Genomic DNA, 5,881 nt, shown 5'->3' with positions numbered 1-5,881 from the left:
CGGGTGTGCTCCAGGGAAGGGGTCGGCCGGACGGGAGGCACCCCAGGGAGGCACTCGGAGCCTGGAAGATTGTCGGGTGCAGTGAGGTGGGCGGCTCAATGCAGGAGCGCCCCCTACTGGCCCGCCACAGGCTTTAGTGTGCAAGACAGTCCTTCTTCATAGTTTCATAGTTGAGTTTCATAGTCGGTAGGGTTGGAAGGGACCTGAGCAGATCATCAAGCTCAACCCCCTGCCATGGCAGGAAAGAGTACTGGGGTCAAACGACCCCAGCAAGGTGTTCATCTAGCATGCTCTTAAAGACCTCCAGGGTAGGAACCAGCACCACTTCTCTTGAAAGTTGGTTCCAGATCCTAGCCAGCCTGACAGTGAAGTAGCACCTCCTGATGTCTAGTCTGAATCTACCCTCTGCCAGCTTGTGGCCATTATTTCTAGTCACTCCTGGTACTGCTCAGGGGAACAGGGACTCTCCCAATGCCTGCTGGTCCCCTCTGATTAGTTTGTAAACGGCCACTAGATCCCCCCCTCAGCCTTCTCTTGTGGAGGCTGAACAGGTTCAGGTCCCTTAGACTCTCCTTATAGGGCCTGCCCTGCTGTCCCCTGATCCCACTTGCGAGTGGCCCTTCTCTGGACCCTCTCCATGTTGTCCACATCCCTCCTGAAGTGCGGCACCCAGAACTGGATGCAGTACCCTAACTGCGGCCTGACCAGTGTCGCATAGAGGGGGAAGATCACCTCCTTGGACCTGCCTGAGATGCATCTGTGGATGCATGACAAGGTACGGTTGGCCTTCCTGACCGCATCCCCACATTGTCGGCCCATGTTCATTTTGGCATCAATAATGACTCCAAGATCCTTCTCTGCCTCTGTACTGACGAGAAGGGAGTTCCCCAGCCATCCTTCTGGTCTTAACCTCTGTGATGCTACTGCGATTACAGTTATTGAGGACTGGGTTCACTGGCCAAAGCAGCCCCTAGTTGGTCTAATAAAAGATATTACATTTACCCAAAGAACCTTGTCTGCCGATGTCTTTAGACCAACATGGCTCCAACCAACACCCCTGAGCCCATGGCTTTGTACTCTAGGTTAGGTGCTGCCTTTACCTTGCCTCTGAGTTGCAAGGAGCTTTTAAACACAGCTGGCTGCTTTCTCTGCCATGTACTGCAGCTTGCTGACCTTTGTAATCCTCCCCAGATGGTCATTATCACTTTTCTACCCAAGTATTTCCCCTCCACCAATCCTGCTCATCCTTTTCCTTGGCTGTGGAAAGTGCTGGGCTTTAAGCACAAGGCCCACATCCTAATAGGCTTCTGCAGTACCTCACACTTTGTTCACCAGTTGTTTCAGGAGATATAGTCCTATCACACCTCCATGGCTGCCAGGTCTGCCAGTCCCAAGGGCCAGGACCTGTTCTTGATGCCAGGTGTCCATGGTATATCATGACTATTTACTGCAGAGTCCTGGCAGTCAGGACTGTACCCTGGCCTCCTCCCCACAGCTGCATGCCCAAGGCCCTTGGCTTCACAGTCAGTCTGCCTCCCTCTTGCTCCCTGGACTGTTTATGCCTTTTGCATCACCTTGTCCTTGAATAAAATGAGTCAACAGCACTGGGAGAAGGCCAGAACTAAGTCTTCCCCTTCCCGGGGCAGCACCCCCCCTTGCTGGGCCACTAAGTCACACTCCTGCTTCTTGCTGTCTTCCTGGCTCCTGATCCTCTCCCCCCTGGCTGCCCGGCTCCAGCAGGATTGGAGGGTGCTCCCTGTCCTGCCTAGTGCCAGCTGGAGGGATCAGGACAGGCATAGCCCCAGCTTGTGGGGTCTGAGGGGTATAGCCCTAACCTGGAAAATAGGCAGTCTTTCCAGGGCGAGATGGGCCTGAAGCCCAGGCCTCACATTTCCGGGGTGAGTTCTGTAAGCGCTAGGCTGTTGGGGGAGACACAAGCACCACTCAGTGCTGCATGTTTGCATTTTCCCAGGTGCAGTAGGCTGGGAGGAGACTATGAGCGCAGTTCAGTGGACAGGTGGCTGTCCTGGATGGGATTTGAGCATGCACAGGTGCCAAAATTTCTTTTGAAGCAGATTTGGGAGTCTCTGCATTAAGGGTGTCTGCTACTGAGGAATGGGCCATCAGGAAAACCATGAACCACTTTGCCAAAAAACAGCAGAGCCCTGTTGATTTCAGGCCCAGGCACTTGGAGACTCCCTGCTACTTCTTATGCCTGGGAGGGACTTCAAAGAAGACCAGTGCAAAGAGACTGTCTGAAAAGGCAGTGCCCAGAACAAATGGAGAGAAATGCAGGATGAGAAGACACTGAGAGTCTGGAGAGACAACAGCCACAGCTGCTTCCCTGACTGGGAATTGGCTTGGTTGTTGGCCTGGCATTGTGGCCCAAGCACTCCACCTGCTGTACTGCTGTTGACCAATACATGCTGTTTTAAGAAGAATTGCATGCTTTGTGTGGGTTTTTGGGTGGACCCTGTCCCCTTGAGGAGGAGCTAGTTCAGAAGATAGGTCTCTGAGATGCCATAGGGAGGTCAGGGATGAAAGGGCAGGCTTCAGAGTCCGCGGAGCCAGGGACTCACCCCCTCTAGAAGCCAAGTCTGGCCGACTTCAGAGATCTTCAAGAGACTGTGTTGATGCTGGTGGTCCCGAGGGAGAGCTCCTCTGGGGAATCTGTGGCAAGGATCAGTGAAGAGGCTTGTCTGCTCCACAAGGTGGCCTGCCTTGGCCAGTGCAGCCACAGCAGGGCAGGGCACAGCAAGGGGCGCAGAAAGTTGCCTGCTCCCAGCTCCCCACTGCCCTGCCATGTAGGGTGGGTGGCCCCATGTGGAGTGCAGCCATGGGTTGGATACAGTCAAATGGCAGGCCAGATATGGCCTGTGGGTTGGATTTGCCTATTCCTGTTTCATCGTCACCTTGTGTTCTGTGCAGGAACTGTGCTATCGAACACACTTAATGAACAGTTGTGTAACCAACATTTTGAAAGGAGTGTAACCCTCAAGTACATGAATGTACTAACTTATCACCCCATAGTGTTATGATGCTGTGAATATAGTTTGGTTTAATTTTAAGAATCTATGTGATGGATCAAGCTGGGATTATGACACATGTTACAGGATGATTTAGGTGTGTCTGAGCAGACTTTGCAAGTTGGTATTACCAGTAACTAGAACCAGAAGCAATTAGTTTAGCACTTAGCACAGAGTAAGTCCTATCAGTGGTCCTTGGCCCATAACAAGCACAGTGGCTGGAGGAACAACAGCTCTTTGGTCAATAAGATTATCATGTCTTCTGCAGGATAGGGCAACCACCAGCCACTGATCATTACTGGAGAAGATTCCATTTTCCATTGTAATATGTGAAAGGCAAAACCCAGAAATCCAAATACAATACAAGTGTACCTAATACTGAAACCAAAGAATGGGTGAGGGAGAGAGAGGGGGGAAGGGGGCAGGCAGAAGGCATAGTGCCAGCACGGTGCTTACAACAGAAGGAAAATAACTGAACATTTCTGATGCATGTTTAAATTAGCTAAAGAAAAACTGGATTAAGACAGTGGTGTGCAGAAATAGCAAAGCACACAGAGGGACACAAATGTTAGATCAGCAGCAAGGTTTGGCTTACCGTCCCTTCCAAGGCATTTGATAAATGACCATAAGTTCAGTAAGAAACCAAAGACTTATAGAAGTACCACTGAGAACCTCTCCATTTCTCCAGCCAGTGACAAGCTGGGTTCCAATTCAGCAGAGATACTCATGAAGGCTCCCACTGACTTGCATGGGTCGTCTGTTCACCTCCATGCAGTTAAGGAGATACTGAAGTCACCTTGCAGAACTGGGACCATCTTTCTCTTCCAAAGTTCATTGGGATGGAACCACCACAGACTGACCAGGCTGGAGCAATGGCTGAGACAACAGGCCCTACAGCTCCCAGCACACTGGGGCTGCCCTGAGCCATATGCTGATTCAGCTATGAAAAGGGTGGTCACCATTTGTGAAAGGTTGTATGGGGTGGAGTATGCCAGTAATGAACTGGGGCAGTCTCAGCTGATTCCAAGCTTATGAGGCTCGTACCCTCTCTTTCCAAATTCATCTGTGTTGCCTGATGGAAGGAGCTAGCTCACCTTGTCCTTAGCCTTTGCCTACTGTTTCCTCCATGGTCAGTGAAGTGGTACTTATAGACAATGCATCCCACAATCCCACTTCCATGGCCCTTGCTTGCATCATGCTCATGCAGGCATCCTTTGGCCACTCTGCCAAGGAGACACAAGTGTTAGCAAGTCCCTGTGACACAATGAGCTAGAGATTGTTTACAAGAGGAGAGAGGAACTAACTGAAAAAGGGAACAGTTCTGCCAGCCTGCCAGCCAGGTCCCAATTAGGGGCCTTCTACTTCTGCTGCATAGATGTGCGGTTCTCCTACAGTCTCACTGGGGAGTTTGGGCCTTCCAGAGGCACATTTTAGTTCCCCCTGCAAAATCACACAGCTCTGCTATGTACTTTACTAGGAAACACTTAAACATTTCCAGAGCTGGACCTTCCATTGCCCAGGAGATACCCAGCTCTCCATTCCTCTCAGTGGGGAACTGGGATGGGTGGTGGAATTCTCCTTCATGCTGACCACGAGACATAGCCATCCTAGCGGGACTCATGACTGAGCCAGGAGACCTCTCCACAGACAACTGCACAGATAAAGCCCCTTCTCTTCCAATACCCTAGTGCTTAGGATGCTTGCCCAGGTCACGGGAGGCCTGAGTTCCAGAACCTCTTCACCTGAAGGCTTTGAGCCCATCTCTCATGTATTAGCATGCCTTAAACATCAAGCCGTAGGATAGGCATGGGTGGCACTATCATCACCACGAGCTCCAAAACCAGTCGCTAATCTTGGTGTTTGGTCATCTAGTCTTGGGATTTTGCACAGTATTTATCTGCATCTGCAGTGACCCTGACTTGCACAGGAATTTAAATGGCATTGGACCCCCATGGCCATGTTAAATTGCTTCCAGGCACCTGCTGTAGGACAGACTTATTTGTGCAGGGCAAAATGCAGAATTGTAGGAAAATGGGTCTGGAAGGAACCTCCGGAGGTCAGCTAGTCCAACAACCTACAGGACCATCCATGTTTTAACCATCCCAGAGTAAGGTTTGCCTAACTTGCAGTTAAGAAGTTGTAGTGACAGAGACTCCACAGCCTCTCCAGGTTATCTGTTGCAGTACTTGACCTCTCTCAAGTTATAAAATTCTTCCTAATATCTTAACTAAAACATCCTTTGTTGCAATTTAAGAACATTCATTCTTGCCCTGTCTCCTGTAGACACAGAGAGCCATGTATTACAATTCCCTTTATTAGAAGAGTCTTCAAATCCCTGTCCAGTCTTTTCTATTCCAGACTAAATGACCTAAGTACTTCAGTCCTTTCCTTGTGAGTCATGTTTTTTAAACCTTTAATCTTTTTTGTTAGTCTCCACTGGACACAAAGAACTGACATCTTAGTGAGAACTAGGCTACAACACAGGGCAAAGTAGAATGCCGTTTCATGAATGAGACACATCATAAAACTGCTTATGTGCCACTGAGGCAACTTAGCAGGAGCTTTCCTAAGGTACTGCCTCCTTGGTCAGGTAGCATATGATGCAAGCTCATGCCTCTGAGCAATTTAGTGTACAGGGTGCTGCCCTGCTGTGTCTTCTGCAGTGATTTTAGTGTGTGCAGTGCTCAGAGCCAGGACTGTGAACTTTGCTCTGCCACCTCATTTTCAATGAGATCTTGAGGGCTCTCCAGCCAACACCTGCCTTCCCATGGCCAGAAACTGCAAGCCCTGTGCCTCTCAGAGCAGGGTTCCCAAAGAGACAGCCCAGACTCCAGCCAGGCCCCACTTGCCTCCAA

This window comes from Alligator sinensis, unplaced genomic scaffold (assembly GCF_000455745.1).
Source record: "Alligator sinensis unplaced genomic scaffold, ASM45574v1 scaffold662_3, whole genome shotgun sequence".
Taxonomy (NCBI): Eukaryota; Metazoa; Chordata; order Crocodylia; family Alligatoridae; genus Alligator; species Alligator sinensis.
The sequence above is the reverse complement of the archived record's forward strand: the minus strand, read 5'-3'. Positions refer to the sequence as shown.